Source organism: Lemur catta, chromosome 22 (genome assembly GCF_020740605.2).
Source record: "Lemur catta isolate mLemCat1 chromosome 22, mLemCat1.pri, whole genome shotgun sequence".
Classification (NCBI taxonomy): Eukaryota; Metazoa; Chordata; class Mammalia; order Primates; family Lemuridae; genus Lemur; species Lemur catta.
This window is the reverse complement of record NC_059149.1, coordinates 12,046,116-12,064,581: the sequence shown is the minus strand read 5'-3', so window position 1 is coordinate 12,064,581 and position 18,466 is coordinate 12,046,116.

Genomic DNA, 18,466 nt, shown 5'->3' with positions numbered 1-18,466 from the left:
GTGGTGGCCGCCATCCCAGCGCGCCTTGGTAACGAGGAAGTGCTGCCTATTAGCACGCGTAGATCGTTGTCATTGCAACAGCACGTCCAATAACTTTACATTTCTCTAACATTTTGAACTTTTCAAAATACTTTCACATCTGCTTTCTAATTTGATTCTCACAATAGCCTGTGAAGTATTTATAAAGTAATCGCATTTGAAAAATGAAACAGAGATAACACTACAAATTAGAGTAGGCCCCAAAGTGTAAAGAGAATATTTCCAAACAGACAGATGGAGAAAACATTCACCCTTCTCCAATATTGACTTCTAGGTCAGAGATGAGGAAAACGTGGTAGGGGGCCTTGTGGATGAGATCTTTGAATGTCTTTAGTCTTATTTAAAAAGTCACAATTTTTGGTGATAGATATATCAAGGGTCACAAATTTACACTTGCGTAACTGATGTGCAGAGACCTTGTACCTTCTTTATTTTTCCCACTCAGGTCTTATTCTGCTATTGCACTGCTGGTTAAAGCAGACAGAAATTAATTTTAGTCCAATCCTGTAGAACACTTGGTTCACACTGATCATTGAACTCTTCCCCTTAGGTAATGCCAAGTCTCCCTAAAAAATAAATATTTTGTCTTTCAGTTTCCTGTTCTCCACACAGTGAGAGAGCACCTAGGAGTATGGGAGCCCAATGTGGTTTTCCCAAACTTGGGGTGGAGCGGAAGGTATGGGGTCCTTAGACAAAGCATCTTTAGTGAATTATAGGCTCATGGTCCTCACCTGCTGGGTGCTGTTTGTGCTGTTGGGATTCACCATTGACAACTGTGATGGGTGTGAATCAGTATCTTTGGTCACTCTTGGCTTGGCTAGAGCAGGGTGCATGGGGAAGGGGATTTCTGGCTGTCCTGGTCTCAACTTGGCTCTCACTGTAATTTTCATTCAGCTCCAGCCTGGGCAGGTTGCAAAGCCAGCTGTGGTAGATTGCAATGGGAGCTCCAATTCCTCACCCCTTTCTTTCTCCATATCCTTCACAGTGGACTTTGCAATTCCTCTCGCTACAGAGGTGGAGTCTGTTCCCCAAGCGAACAACACATACTTGTATTATGCCATAGATGTTTTATGTTTTTGTTGTTTTCGTTATACAGAAAATGCTGACTGATAGACCACTTCGCCCCAGATATGACACCCACTCTTGCCTGCTGTCAACGTCTTTCAGCCAAAGACCACTAGGAACACACTTATAGATGAACGAATTGGATTTATTTCTTGTTGTAGTGAGGGAACTATGAGGTATCTCAGTAAAAAGGCATCAGAAAGAACCTATTATGGGATTTGAGCTTTTGTTGGTAATTTGGGGAAGAATGTAAAGAAGCAGGGCTCACTCTAGATTGGGTGTTGTCAGAAAGTAGGGGCAATTCTATGACTGGCTTTTCAATAATCTTTGCGGGGCTAGACTACAGTGGGAATAAAGCTGTAGTTGGTAAGGAAGCAGCAATTGCTCATCTAGCGAGCGGGAGATGCTGGTGTTTCCTGTTGCTCATTGACTCTGATTTCATCTGTTTCGTCATGGTCTCAGAGCAATATCACCTGCTGTGGTATTCTAGATCATTTTTGTCCAAAAGGATAAAACTGGCCTCACTCTGAGCAACCAGGCCAGCTTGTAATAACGTTGAAGTCCAGTGGTGAAAGTCAGGTTAGTTTCTGGATGTCAGAGGCTGCTTTTTCTCTTTCTCAATACCCTCGAAAGCTTCACCAAGGATACACAGGAGTTTCTGAATTCCACTGTTGCCCTACAGGGCCAAGGAGATTCTAGGGAGATAGACTCAGGTCCTTTCCCATTTCTCAACTCTGTCATATGCAGTGTCTTTTACCCAGATGTAGGCCCTCCTCGGTTGGTATGCGGAGATGTTGGGGGTGATGACCCACAAGAAACTTTAGTGGGTGGTGTGGAAGGAACTTTCTATGCTAATGGGCTTTTCCCTATTGAATGCACTTCCCCTGGTCCAGGTCAGAGACAGGAAATTCAGGGCATTCTCTCAACTGTTGACCTACTTCTCTCTTGCTCCTCCTCAACTCTTGGGTTGAAAAGGGAGTTTATTTTATTTTCATTTTATAGAGGCAGAAGGGTGTAGTGTATATGAGCTTCTCAGAATTTTTAGCTCTGCCACACACTAACTGGATCTTGGACAGAAAAAGAAATAGTTTTTCGAAATATTTACGCCCATGACAAATGTCAGTGATTTTTCTCCTCCTCACAGTGACCATCTCTAATCGCTATCAGCTATTTCCTTGGGGTGTGCTGGGGAGGAGGTGGGGATGTGAGATTAGCTCTGGATTTGTGCATATGGTAGTGAGTGGTGAACCCAAAGTGTCTGTTTCTCTAAACTATTGTTAGTTCTTGATGAGATTCTCTAAAATCCATCACATCTCTTTATGACAAGAATTAATTTCCTCCTGAGAGCCCTTCTTTCTTTCTGATCTATAGAAAAAATAATATTTTTTCTACTAGCACATGTTTGACTATATTGAGGTCAAATAAACCTGGATGGGGGGCCGTGTGCTGTAGTCATTAACAGTGTGAAGTGCAAGCTTGGGAGTCAGGCTGCCTGGACCCGGGTCATGATGTCACCATGAAAGCGAGCATGGGAGATTTACTAACCTTTTCATGCCTCAGTTTCCTGTATATGACAGCGTGATGTCAAAATCTACCTGCTATATTCATTGTGATGATCACATGAATGATCCCTCAGAAGCCTTTAGAACAAGGTCTGATTTCTAGTTAATAAAAATAATATAGCTACTGAGAGTAGTGCCTGCCCTATAATTATACAATATAGCTATTTAATATAGTTATTATTAATATTTTTATTTGTAAACCTATAACACTAGTTTTATTAAGCCAGGAAAATAATTCCTGTTCCTGTCCTAAGCTGTATCATAAACACTCCTTGCCCAGGAGCCCTCTTTCCAGGGAAGAGAATGAAGGATGGGTGGACCCTCGATTTGGACTTTCTAGAGCTGTGCTGTCTGCAGAGCCTTCAGCTCCTATATTGCATTTACATGTAATTGATTCTCAATAATTGAATAAACATCCAATGAATAGTTTTTTTTATAGTTCTTTCCTTTATTCAAGAGCTTAGAACTATTTAGCTTGTAAAATATTGCATGGAGCTGCCATTTCAACACTTAGGATACCACTGGAGACTAATTTACAGACTCCTAAAAGGCAGAGGCAGGAAGGTGGCTGGTAACAAGTTTATTATACAAGCTCCGTCCTTTGCAGAGCCGATGAGAAATGTCAAGTGGATTTGAATTCACTTAAACTGCTAAGTCTATTTGTCCATCCTGTCTACTTCTCCCTCCTTTCTTCCTGCCTGAAAATATTAAGTATTTCTTCCTGTTCACACATGGCAGAGAGATCACTGATGTGAGACCGCTCAGACAGCTGTTTCTGTTTCTGAGTGCGAATTGATCGAATTCCTCATTGTGTCATGAAAAGCCAATATTGGAGAGTGTCGGGATGATAAGAATATGCAAGGAGGCCAGGAACAATGGGATGCAAGGGAGGAAAGAGATGCCTGAGCTGCCCCAGACCTGCCTTTCTGGCCCTGGAGGGGGAGTGCTCAGAGGACATCAGCTCTGTTCCTCTCTCAGTGGCTGCTCTGTCATTGTTCCCATGGAACACAGCACAGTTTTGGGGAATTCTCTGATGTTCCTGGCTTGGCATAAGACAGGAAGGATAATTACAGAGATAAAAAGAAGGAGAAAGAAGGGGGGATTTCTAGTTTGATTTAGAAGGCAAAGCATCCTGTGCCATCCTCTTAATGACACTGTAATAGCACTCAAAGCTTGAGCGTGCATCACCCTGAGCTCAAGGGAGATGAACATGAAGCAGTCTGTCCGCAGTCGACCCGCCTCTCCCAGGCCCCACGATCCCACCAGGGCAGCGTGGACATGGGCTGATGCTTTGCAAATGTAACAAAGCCCAGCAGAATCCAACACCACAGGGAGGGTGGGGAACATCCAGGTAGAGGCCCAGCCGCTCTGAGGAGCTGGGTGGTTTCCCAGCCTGGGAGTCTGATGGGAGGAGTGAAGGGAACAGCAGCCATGTCTTTCCTGGGTGCTGGGATCACAGTGCCACCTGCAGAAACACAGAAGGTCCAAAGCAATCTAGCACAGTGGTCTCTGCAATCCTGCCATCGTGTGCGCACACTCACTGGCTTCTGTTTGTCGTTTGTTTTTAACTCATTTTAAAAATTTATAAAGACATAAATATGCGTGAATTGGTGGTACTTACTCATAAAAAGTGATAGGGCTTGGGATTTTTGAAAATCATTTACTCTTTGTACTCTTAGGGTTGCAAAGTGCTTTCTATGTCGTTCATCTTGTTCAATGCTATCTAGCCTAGGGTTGTGCTGGGGACCTATTGCTGTATATCAAAAGTCCCCAAAACTCAGTGGCTTAAAACAATAAGTATTTATTATTGTACAAGAGTCTATGGGTCTGTTAGTTCTGAGGATCTAGTCTCAGCAGGGCTTGTTCGTCTACCTCTGGTCAGCTGGTGCTGGGAGGTCAGTAGGAGACTGGCTGGCCGGTCTAGGCTGGCCTCACTCATGTGTCTTGTGGTCTTTTTCTCATGGCAGATGCTCAGGGTTGCAAGAGAACAAAGCCTCTTAAAGACTCGGCTCAGAATTGGCACAATGTTGTCCACCACATTCGACTGGCTAAAGTAAGTCGCAAGACAGGGCCGGATTCAAGAGTGTGGGAAAGGAGAAGTCATTATTTGGCGGGAAGAGATGCACAGTCACCTGGCAAATGACATGACCATAAGAAGGGGATAATTGGGTCATTTCTGCAATTGGCGTGAGATGGTGCTAAATACGTTTTTGTCAAATGAATTAATGACCTAAATGACACCTAGTACTTCTGTGTTCCTTACGACATCTTAACCAAGAGGCCACCCACACTTGGCTTGAGCACCACAGGCAACAGGAAACTCTACCTTCAACTTTAGCCCACTTCCTCCAAAGCCAATAGACTGAATTAAATTACAGTTACTTTACCTCTTTGGAACTCTGTTTTTCTGTGAAATATTGAAAAGATCTTCAAAACCCATGATAGATTTAACATATTTTTTTTCTGAGATTCTATGCAAACTTTTTGAAATAGGCATCACTTCTCATCTTTCTACTCCTCTTCTCTTTTAGCATAAAGGAATCATGTATTTTTAAGGATAAAACACTATGAAAACATGTACTTAGGTTTTGCCAAGGACTCAGAGGTCAGCAGTTGATAATATCCGATATCACTTTTATGATGGTGTCTGTTATACAACATTTTTGCTGCATAAAAGGAGATACTTCCAAAGGGGTCGTCTGGCATTTCCAAAGGACTCTGCAGACATTCTGAGTTTCCTTGTGGCCATTCTGTGAGATCAGTAAGGGTTTTCATTCTTCTCAATTTACAAATAAAGGTTTGGATGCAGGTGGTATGCTTTAGTTCACAGGATATGTCAGTGGCTGAACTTGCATAAAACCTCATGGCCCATGGCTCCGTCAGCTTGCTGACCTGTGTTTTTACTGGTAGGTGAAGGCAGATTGAGTCCATGAGCTTGGATTCTGCCCTCAGCTCTCACCCAGGGGAGAGTCAGAACCTTGCACTCTGTAGCAGAAAAGGATTTCAGAAGTCTTCTAGTCGAGGGTCAAGTTCTGGCTTGGCTGTGAAATCAGTTTAGTGGATTGTAGATAAGCATTTTCAAAACTGAAACTGAATAGAATAAAAAAAGAATAGAATTGAAAATCGATTGCATTTATAAATGTAAATGTTAATAAAAAGGTTGGTGTTCTCTCTATATAAATATATATTTTTACATATGCATGTATATGTATATGCAAAATTATATATATCGATAGAATTACAATTTAGAGTATCATTCCTCACTCTGGGTCAAAAAAATTTGAAAGTCATTGGTCTAGTCCCTTATTTTAGAACTCAGGAAATGGGAGTTCAGGGACATGAATTGACTTGATTCAAGTCACCCAGAAGATTGGCAGCCACAGGTAAATTTAGAATTTAGGTGCCCTAATTCTCAGGAGGCACCAGGGCATGGTGGAAAGAGCAGGGACGTTTGTGTCAAATAGAAGCAGATTCAATCTTTGCGCCATTATCTACTGGTTATTTGTTGGTAACCAAATTGCTTATCTTCATTTTATAGGTGAGGAAATCAAATCTTGAACAGGTTAATACTTACATCTTAGGCTTGAGAATGGGAGATTAGATAAAATAATTAAAAACTGGCTCATTTGGCAAATAATTTTTCAGGCCAGTCCTTTTTTGGGAAGGGCAGGTATTTTTTTCTTTCTCATTTCCAAAAACCACCATTATTTCACTTTTAAATATAATTCCTATTGGGCTGTGTGTGTGTATGCATGTATATCACATATATGTGCATATGAATGTATATCATATATATGTGTATATGTATGTATGTATATCATATATATGTGCATATATATATACAAATGATTAAACTTTGGCGTAATAAATGATATGCAAACACCTGTGTAATTCTAAATTTAATCCTACATAACGAATATGTGCTAGGGCTTCTAGAGATTATAAGGAGGCATATAATATAGTTGGCTTCACAGAAAAAAATGATACATGAAAGTCTCCATGGAAAGGTACTTTGCAAAAGCAAGCAGAATTTGATAATTGTGGCATATGAATGATCCAAAAAATAAACATAACGAATCTGAAGAGAGAGAAATCACCATGAGATAAAGGCACCCAGTGAATTATGTTTGAAGAATTGGAAAAAACTTAGAAAGTTATGGGAAGAAGATGGCATCGTGAGAAGCAGGAAGGCACAAATAAAAGCTCAGAGGCAGAGGTCTAACTGGTAGGACATATTTCGTTTGGGTGACATGGAAGGTTCTGGAACAGCAGAATGGTGCAGGGCTTGGGCTGCCAGCTCAGGCTGCAGGATGTCATTTTGCAGGAAATGGGCCTCGAGAGAGGCTTTGTTTTAGTGGCATGAGCAGAAAGTTTTTAAAGAAAACAAATGCTCAGTTTAGTAGGAGCACATAGTTTCTGGGAGGTGATATGTCTTTCAAAATTTGAATCAGGGTAGGTTAATGGATTTGCAGTCATAATAACCATATGTAACTAAAAAAAGAGGGAGTAGCAGTAGCAAAGGTAATATGTTCAATTTTAATATTCAAATTTGAGGCCAGACAGGCTAACACCACGTCTCATGAATTCTGGGTAAAACAGATTTGGAGAAATTTCTCCCAAAGCGTTAAACAAGATTGGTGGATAAGAGATGCCAAGGTCTGGAGATAGTCAAGAAAAGGGAAGTAATCCAATCTTGGGTGGAGAGATGATCAGTACTTGAACAAAGTTGCATGAGAATACTCAAGGAGGGTTGTAGAAATTGTCCTATCAGAGATGACTAATGTCTCTTAGACGCCTGAGAAAATGACTAGTTGGGGTTCTGCATGGGTATTACAGTCGACAGCCTGAGAGGACAGTGTTGGAATTAGATGATTTGCGGTTCTTGTACTTAACTGAAGACATTGCTGCCCATAAGCTCAACACAAAACAAGTAATTACTGTAGTTTTCTCATTTCTGAGGCTGCAGTCTTTTTTACTATCCTTGTATTCCAGAATCATTCGTCCTCTTTTTATGTCACTCCGAGTTTCATCTCTTCTGCTTGAGACAGGACTGTCATAAAACACTAGAAGATAGAGGACATAAATATTCTTAGCACCTTTAGTACACTGTGTGCAAAACCATCATTATTTCATTATTGTTGCTGTTGTTATTAGTAATTTTTTTTTACTGTTTTTGTCTTCTTTCTGGAAATATTATTGTCAGAGGTAACTGATGCCAAATAAAGAAAAGCAATGGTAAAAATTTTATTAGCCTCTCTGAATGAGAAATACATTCTGTTGATCCTAATTGGATTTAATTAGCCAGTCTTCAGAATCTATGGTTCCATACTTCTTGGTTGAATATATGAATGGCCTGTTAATATAACAGCTGATAATTTAGAGACCATCAATAATTCTTCCTCCCACTTCTCCTCTTCTTCCTCTTCTTCTTGACACATAATCACCTTCAACATTTCTTCAAATAGCATGTTTTTCAGACTCTTCCTCATGTTAAATTAAGCTTAGCCTAAAGCTGCCCCCTTATATATTTTAAGTTCAGCCTAAAAGTTTCTGGATATGCAGCGAATTGTAACCTAATTGAATGTGTGAACGAACAGACTGTAACCTACTCTTGTACCAATTACCACATTTTGGCCAACCATAGGCAGCCAACTGTTCAAATCCTGTTCAAATAAGGCAAATGCCGAGCTGCAACCAATCCAGGGGTTGCTGTGCATCGCTTCTGCTTTCTGCAGATCACTTTGCTTTTTCTGTTCGTAAATCCGCTCTGACCACACAGCGGTATGGAGTTGCTCTGAACCTCTCCCGGTTTGGGGGCTGCCTGACTTGTGAATAGTTCTTTGCTCAATTAAACCCGGTTAAATTTAATTTGTCTTAAATTTTTCATCTAACACTCTTTTTCTGTTTGTTTTTAATTTCAAAATATTAAGGAGGTATAAGTGTTTTTGTTACATGGATGAATTGTATAATGCTGAAGACATGGCTTTTATGTGCCTGTCACCAGAGTAGTGTCCACTGCACCTAATAGGTAAGTTCTTATCCCTTACCCTCCTCCCAACCTCCACCTTCTTAGTTTCCAAGGTCCTTTATGCCACTACATGACCGTGTGTCCCTATCGCTTAGCTCCCACTTATTAGTGAGAACGTGTGGTGTTTGTTTTGTTTTCCTTTGATCAGGACACTTGGAAGTGAACCCAATGCTCCACCTGTGGTTTGACTTTAGAGAGTCACAGAGGACTGAAGATGTAATTTGTCCAGGACATAGAATTTCTACTGGTTGAGTTAAATATGTCAGATCTGTGATACCAAAATAATGACACAAATTGTATCAGACCCAAGTTCTGTGCCCTTCCAATTTTGCTTTGCTTCCCCTGCCTCCTCTGCCACCTTCTCCATAGTGTCTTGATGCACCTGACACATCTCATGACATCTCTCACTGTCCTTCCCTCCTCTTGGCCAGGCCGGTCTCCAGCGCTGCCTCCATGGTTTCCACTGTGGCAGAAGTCTAGGCTCTCCCAGTACTCAGACTCAGCACGTCTAGACTGGCAGAAACTCTGTTTCAACTTGCTGCTTCAGGACTCAGAAGTGCTATGAGTCATGAGATCTGGCTTCTCCAATGGCTGCTCAAAGGGCCAGGGGACACAGACAGATGTGTAAGGGCACTAATGTCCTACAGTACAAAATTCGGCCAATGACACACAAGAGATAGAGGGAGCCAGTGGATGTTTCTTTTCTCCTGATGGGTCATTCTAATATGTAGTCTGTCCAGAATGCATAGGGACATTCTGTGTGAATGAGTAATGAGCTAAGTCTTCTTGTGAAGATGGGGGCAATGTGATAATTTGCCTTTAATTTGCTCATGTCCTCGTTTTCTTCAATCTTGCTGCCCCAGCATTTCCAGGAGAGCAACAGCATCTGAGCTTTGTCTTGGGCTCTGTCTTCTGGGGACCTTGGGCTAAGCTACACACTCACACTACAGACCCTTAACCGAGCACTGTCCATGCAGCCCAGATAACGTGCTGAAAAGTTGTGGCATTTACTCAGAAAGTTGCTCACAGTCTAGTAGAGGGAATAAATTCTTTATCTTTTACATATAAACTTTTGTTAAATCACAGCTTTTCTAAGTGATTTGGTACAGTTGATGTATAATAGAGATTAATGAAAATTGAGCATCTGGATTTAAATAACATTTAATCATAGCATTTTCTCATGTCATTTAACATATTTGCAAGCACTGGGTTTATGGTCATCTGTACAGTTCCGTTTAATGAATGTCTTATAATTAAGCAAGCATTCTCCGAAATTTGGGTGTGTTGCTGTTTTCTTCTTTTTCACTCTCTTTCCTGTCCTTCTTTCTTCCCTCTTTCCCTTTCTTCTCCCTCTTTCCTCTCTCTCTTTTACATCCTTCTCTGTTCTCTCTGTCTCCACATCCATTTCTTCCTCCTCTTTCTCTTTGCTTGCACATATATAATGCTGAGATGGGCATTTCAGCATGCAAATCTTGGCCTGAATTTATATATATTTTGGAAAGATTCCTAGATGTGGAAAATGTGCCAAAGGCGTAGAGAGGTGTGCCTCAAGGCTACTGATAAGAATTGCTAAATTTATCTATAATGTAATAAGTTCATCAAATCTATCTTCACCAAAATGAAACATCGTAACTTCCTGATTTTCGATATTATAATGGGAGAATATAAGATATTGCTGTTTTCACTATTTAATTGGTGTGGTTGAACATAATTCTTTAGCAGGGGAGTACATAATCTTTTTTCTTTTGTGAGCAATATATTTATGTCTATTGGAGTTTTAGCATTTTTCTTACTAACTTGTGGGAACACTTTACACACTAGGAATAGCGTCTGTTTTCCTGTGTGTTTCTCATAAATATTTTTCTTAGCTTGATATTTATTTTATAATGTAGATTTTATTTATCAAACATGTCAGACTTTTTCAAATCCTGCTACTTAATACTTTATATTAATTTGACTTTCAATTTTGCCTCATCTACAAATTAGACAAAAGATATCTTTTTCAAAGACCTTTATTTTTAAGTGCAAAGCAAAGAACCATTAAACCCAATAAGGCAAAAGTCAAAATTTTGGTAGTTGAGGGACCTACCTCTGGCCTGTCATTTGTCTGCTAATAAACTTAACTTAGTGATTTATCATTCACAAATGCCTTTCTCTCTTTCTCATGAAAACATTTTGAGAGGCTCCATGCCTCCCGATCTCAGCGAGGTGTTTGACGGTGTCTACACCAGGCATTCCTACCAACCCTTTCCAGTGTCTCCATCATGGCCAAACAAAAGGGAATGCTCAGGACTCAGACAGGTTGTGGTTCTGAAAAAGGGTCATGGTGACTGGAAAACAGCAGAGGCTCCCTCTGTTCTCACACTTTACTCGTCCATGAATACCTCCCGCCTTATTTCTGGAAATGGGGTAATGAAATAATAGTTTTAGATTTTAGATTTTTCATTTTAAGAATCGGGGCAAGATTCATCTGTATAATCATGCAACATAGAGGAGAATACAGAGTTTACAGTCAACAAAGTGTGAACCAGAAATAAAATCCTAAGCCCTCTGCTAACTGAATGGACCCCTCTGGGCCAACGGCACCCTAGAAACACCTTAAAACTGAGTTCCCAGCCATGACGGGATGAGAGAGATAAAGCACAATTACAGGCATATGATTTTGCTTCATGAATATTCATGACTTCTCCTATAGCTTGTTGTATATTTGACCACCCAGCTCAGTATAAATCCTGTTGCTTTTGTCTCTTCATTGCAGCCCGTGTGCCTGGCTTCTGGCCGGAGCTCAGCTTCCCACCTGTTGGAATGCCCACCCAGCAGGTGGCCACTCTTATGAGAAATTAAGCTCTCCTTTTCCCAAAGTATAAACCTCATTAATTCATTTTTTTAGTTAGCAAAAGTGAACTGAAAATGTCCCTGTGACCTCATCTAAACCATAGGAGGTTCTTCTGAGACAAGAGATCAACTTGCATCATGCTATGAGACATTATTCTAGCTTGGGATGTAATTCCTTCTCAACCTTGTTTCCTCCCCTACACTTTGCAGATTTTAAAAATTAACCTTGATAGAAACCAATTGGGGTAGTTCTGACTTCTCTCTTTCATCCTCGCGGCATGGAATCATCTGTTGAATATTCGGTAATTATGGTTTCTGTGGTTATCATGATTTCTTCTTCATTTTTGCTTTCCCTTTAGGCCTACAGGGACAAAACCAACCGGCGTGAAATCAGTATTCACGACATGAGGGGGCAAATGTGGGCTGGGGCCGCCCGAGGTTTATGGGCTGACCATCACGGGTGCCGAGCACACACATAGAGCTCTACTGCCGTAACTCACTCTTGACCTTGCCGAAGCCTCTTTCAGACCATGCTATCAATCACCTGGCGCTGCGAGTTGTGGACTAACATTTTCATTCTGCAGGGAGGGGCTGGGACCTCCAGACCCATGTTCATTTATGAAACATAAATCCAGTTGTGTCTGATGTCTATCAACAAGTTTCACCCTGTTTCTCTGTTTCTTCTTTCGGAAAGGTAAAGGGGCTACCTAAACTATATGATCATGCTTTTATCTAGGGATTCTTTTCTTCCTTCCCAGAGAAGATCCCTGGGGAAAAAATCCCTCATTTCACCTTCACCTCGCTTGGTGCACAGTTTTCTTGAATGTCACCGTGAGTTTCACTAAAGAAAACAAAAGATTCTGGTTTGGATGAGAATGTCTCCTGTGCTATTTAACTTTTAGACCAATAACTGTCCCTAGATCCCAGCTGAGGAGATGGATAACACATGCATTTAGCTCTAACCTACAAGCTGTTGGGAGCAAAGAGCATGGGGAATTTAATTCCAAGCTCCAGTTGTTCCTGATCAGACTTGACATGTATACCTGGACAATAAGATTTGTGATCAAAGCAGAATAAATGTAAGCCTAATCCCAATTAACATGTATAAATAGTTGTGCTGCAAGCACTGGGTCTCAACTTTGGACTGTCCAAGCATGGGGGAGGGGACACTGTTGGAGCTTGGAACACAGTAGGTGTTGTAGTCCCCTCCTCTTTCTAGGCGTGCTACTTCAGCTTGCCAACCTTCAGTGTTATTGTCTGAAAAATAAGGAGAAAAGTAGATCCTGCCTCATAACTTTGTTGTGAGTATTAAATGAGAGCATGACTTGCAATGTGCTAGCACGGGGCCTGGTGGGTATTTTTTAATAATAAAAGAATAATAATAAAAATAACACTATAATGATTTTATGACTAATAATAAATATGTAATGATAGCCTTTATCTACATCCCTGGCCCTTAATAATAAAAATATTGATGATGAACATTTTTTATCATTGTCCTTGCTCTGCAGTGAGCAGGTCTGTGCAAACTTACCCCCAAAGGCCAAGGAAGCTGAGAGGCCAAAGAAAGGGGCCGACAAATCCAGTCTCTCAGAAAGAAACATTTTATGAGATCTTGTGAATAGAAGCCAAGTCTTCAGTGCTGCAAGATGAGATGGTAGATTCCAGAGTTGTTACCCCACAGGTCCGACGCTTAAGTACCATAGGGAAGGAATGTGTGGGAATGTTGAAATCAGCTCCTTAAGGAAAGGCAAGAATTTGCCTAAGGGCAGGATTTAGAGGCATAGGGTGGAACTGGGGTTAATCAGAAGTCAGTCTGGCAGATTAGCATCCAAGATGGAGTTGCTTTTTCCTCCACAGTCATCATTATCAAGGGCCAAAAAGCGAGATGAAATGCATCATTACACAAATGTCTATTTTTCCAAAGCCCTAAAAGCAAAAGCATGAAGTCTTTCTGACTCTCATACTGATATTTTTCTTTTTTTTCTTTTTCTCAAGACAAAAGCATATAGTCTGTGTCATATCTTGTTTGTAAGATAACATGAAGTTTATTCTTTTTCTTTCTTTTTTCCTTGCTTCCCTCCCTCCCTTCTTTCCTTCCTTCCCCTCTCTCTTTCTTTCCTTTTTCCTTCCTTCCTTTCTCTTTCTTTCTTTCTTTCTTTCTTTCTTTCTTTCTTTCTTTCTTTCTTTCTTTCTTTCTTTCTTTCTTTCTTTCTTTCTTTCTTTCTTTTCTTTCTCTCTTTCTCTCTTTCTCTCTCTCTTTCTTTCTTTTGTATCCCTTTATATGCCCCTAAACTAGATTATAAGGCACTCCAGGCCAAAGAGTGCCTAATATATGGTTTTGTATGAAATAGGTATGGAAAGACATGAACAAGTTAGAGCTCATTTTCAGAAATCAGGGTGGGTATTGCTGACATTTTGAAAAGGAGTTTAAGGATTTCCCAGGAGATGACACCACTTGAAGAATGACTTAACTCCTTTTTAGACCCAGAAATAAACCCTACAGTCTTGACTTAAAACTTGTGTTTCTCAGTCCCTTCCCTCAACATTTTCTCCTTCTGTAGCAGCGATGCAGACAGACCATCATTTATTCTGATAAAGGAAGGAGCCACAGTTTTATCCATATGCAGGGACCTGTATGTATGAGAGGTTAATCACAGGTTACAAATCTTTTAATTGAGTCCTAATTCAATGTAAAGTCTAAGCCACTTGTGAACAATCAGTAGTGGAAATAGTAACTAGTAATTGTAGTAAAAATATTAATGAAAATGTTACTAGTGATAATATAGTATTTTTTAAACATTTTACATGCTAAGCATTACGTATAACACTTTACATCTTTAGCACATTTAAGCTTTACAAGAAACCTATGGTACAGGTATTTATTTCACTGCATGTGAAAATAGATTCAGAGGTTAAGTAACCACCCAAGGTCACTTTCATTCTTAGAAAAATATTGATGAAGTTCCTACCATGTGCCAAACAGTGCCCTAAGAACTGGGGAGATATTGGTCAATATTGCAATCAAAAATGTCTGCCTCTTGGAGCTTACATTCTAGCAGGAGAGGCAAAGGATAAACACAATAAATAAAACATATAGTACAATAGATGTAATAAGTGCTAAGGAGAAAAATAATGCAGGTAGGAGAGTCGGAAAGTGTCAGAGCGAGGTAGCAATTTTAGATGAGTGGTCAGGGAAGGTGATATCTGAATAGAATCCAAACATGCACACGTTTTGTGGGAGAACATTTCAGGAAGTGGATAAAGCAAGTGCAAAGTCCCTAAGTTGGGAATACGTCAGGAATGTTTAAAGAACACACAAGGAGCCAGTGGGACAGGAGTGAGCTGATGAGGTCAGAGATATTACCGAGGACCAGATCCTGCAGGCAGTAAAATGGAAAGCCTTTGGGAGTTTGAGTGGGGGAATGAAATGATCAGACATTTCTTTGTATTTTTTAATTTTTTTAAATTTTGGCATAATTTTAAATTTAGAGAAAAGTTGCAAAGATAGCACAATGTTCCCATATACGATTCAGCTAGTTCCCCTAAAGTTAACATCTTATATAACAATGATACATTTGTCAAAACTAAGACATTAACATTATTACATTATTGTTACCTAAAATACATTCATCCAGAGTTCACCTATGTTTCCACTGATGTTCTTTTTCTGTTCCAGGAAACCACATTGCATTGAGTCATCATGTTTCCTTGGTCTTTTTGGATCTTTCCTCAGTCTTTTCTTGTTTTTCATGACTTTGAGAGTTTCGAAGAGTACTGGTTATGTTGTAGAATGTCGGTCAATTTGGGTCCATCTAATGTTCTCTCATGATCGGACTGGGCTTGGGGTTTGGGGGAAGAAGGCCACAGAGTTGAGCTGCCTTCCTCATCACCTCACATCACAACGTACATGATATTCGTATGACCTGTCATTGGTGATGTGAGCCTTGATCACTTGGTTAAGATGATATCTATCTGGTTTCTCTGCTGTAAAGTTGCTATTTGTACCTACTCTATTTTTTGGAAGTGAGTCACTAAATCCAGCCCACACTCAGGAAGTGAATTGAATTCACTCAGGAAGGGAAGTAAATTAATTTACACATCATTGACATACTTTTTTTTTTTTTTTTTGAGAGACAGGGTCTTGCTCTGTCACCCAGGCTGATGTGTGGTGGCACGATCATAACTCACTGCAGCCTTGAACTCCTGGGCTCAAGTGATCCTCCCCCCTCAGCCTCCCAAGTAGCTGGGACTACAGATGTGTACCACCACACCTGATTAAATTTAGAATTTTTTTTGTAGAAAAGGGGTCTCGCTATGTTGCTCAGGCTGGTCTTGAACTCCTGGCCTCAGGTGACTCTCCCACTTTGGCCCCCAGAAGTGCTAGGATTACAATCATGAGCCCAGCCCTGATTTACTTTTTGACAGATTGTCCTGACTGCAGCGCTGAGAAAACCTAGAAGGGAGATCACCTAGAAGGGAGATCACCTAGAAGGGAGATCAGTTAGAAACCATTCGGGCACCAACCTAGCAAGAGATGATGGTGGCTTGGTCTAGGGTAGCAGCAGTGGAGGCAGGGGACCTAGCTGGGTTCTGGATACATGGGAACGGTACAAGCTAACAGGATTTACAGATAGATTGAGCATGGGATGCAAAAGGAGAAAGTCCAGGATGACTCCACACGCCTGGCACTATGGAGGTGCCATTTGCTCAGTGCAAGGCAAGGTCACGTTGCCAGCAGTGTGGGGTGGTGAGAGTGTACACCTGGTTCTGTCTGACTCCAAAGCCCAAATGCTCAGCTTCTGTGCTCCACAGTGTCTGTGACTCACTCTCATCACCTGGGAAGTTACCTGCTGGCAGAAAGCATAACGAAAGTTCAAAGTATTCTTCGCGTGAGTTTATTCCTCCCCCTTCTATAGCTGGACTTCCTCTGCAAGACCTTTCCCTAGGTGTTCAGCAGGGGTGTGTTTCCTCTTGCTCAGCAGCTACACAACAGCCTGCCACCAGTAATACTTAGAATGGGGAACATTTGGGGACACCCATCTCCTATTATGATCATCATGGACTTTTATTGGATTCCTTTATTATCTCGCTGCAAATGTTGGCTTCTTCCGTGCTAATTAAACAGCAACTTTTTATTATCATTGACAAAATTATCCAATAATACATGCGCTAAAGCAGTTGAAATTGGTCAAGGTTGAAGGGATGTTCTATGATATTCAGCAGTAAAAAATGATGTTGTTTTGGAGACGTCTGGCCACGTTGGATGAGCTGATTTTACAGGTTAAATGGAAAATGATGTGGAGACAGATGTTCACTTACACATCTCCCAACACCACTCTCCTTTTCATTGCTTTTTTGTCAATTTAAGTGGGAACTCTCTGCCATGAGATGGTGACTCCCCTGTACCTGGCTGCAGACACATATATTAGAAGTATTTTCAGCTAACCATGGGCATGCATTGATGGTTATCTACTTGCTAAAATATTTTCACATTATATTTAGAAGAACATCCAAACTCCTTATGATGTCAAACAAAGTCCTGTATGATCTAGTTCCTTCTTGCCTCTCCATTCTTACAGCTCACAGGAGCCCAACCAGAGAAGCCCTAACACTTTCAATCCTTTCTACCTCCGTGCCTTTGCACTTGTTGTACCATTTACCTAAAGTCCTTTTCCCCTGGCCTCTGAAGGGCTTGTTGATTTATATTTTTTATATTTCAGTTATAATATTACCTTTGCAGAGGGGCCTCCTTTCACTACCAGATCTTGCGCTTGTCCAGCAAGCACTTCTCTTCATCGTCACTTTCTCGTATAGGACCCTGTTCATTTTAGATCTAGCACTTTGAACACTCTGAAATAATTATTGCTGATTTCCTCATTTCCTTGATTATTTTCCGACTCCCTCTGGTAGAGTACAGGCTCTCCAATGGCAGGAGCATCCTTTGCTTTTTCCCTGTTGCATGCTCAGCAATTGGACGGATGCCTCAAAATAATTGATCAACAAATATGTGTTAGGTAAATGAGTTATGTGTCCTGAGGATTTCCTGAAAACAGATTGTGAACCGTTCACTTCATCACCTTAAACTGAAACACATGGCAAATGTATACTAGAATACATAAACTACAGGGAAGCCTTTTGATTTGAGGATTCAGAACACATGTTTTGAGCCATGTAAGAACAAACAGCTAGACTGCACTGCAGCCGGATGCAGTTGAAGGGGATACAGCAGGATGAGGTTGGAAGCAAGAATTTGGGCTGAGCTCGTGCATTTTTACCAATGTACATCAGTTGTATCACAGTCCACCCCAAGTCCCAAGGGATTAGTTTCTACAGACTGACTCTCTGTTGCACACGATTCATGCAAAGAATCCCAAGTTGCTTCACTGTGCAATTCCCGGAGGGATTGTCAAGAAATACAGAAGGAAGGACAGGAGGATGTTTTGGAAGCCAATTATCTTTAAAAGTTCATGTATTCATTTCCATTCCAGTCTTTTGGGAGCAATGGCAAAGTTCTCCAATGGGTACTCGATTTTTAAAGATGAAAACCGAATAGGAATCTGGGCATCTCAAATTAGATTTCAGAAGCATTTGATGCATAAAGTAATAGAGGAAAAATACGTAAAAAAAAGACCTGTGTCTTCTCGGGGAAGTGTATTTACCTTATAAAATGAGAAACCAAAGCCAATATCATTTTGTCCATTTACAGGCAGCAGCATTTGGAAGCAAAGGCTCCAACAGTGTCCTTTTGCCTGGAGTCCTCAGGCTTTGGATTCGTATCAAATCAAATAAATGTGAGCCACGGAGCTGGCGTCCAGGTATAATTCTCAAATACAATATCTGGATCTAAAATCTATTTAACCTTGGCAGGTGGCAGAGCCACTCCAACTGCAGAGGCAGGAGCGGGTGGCAGAGGATTTCTCCGTGAGCCAGGTCA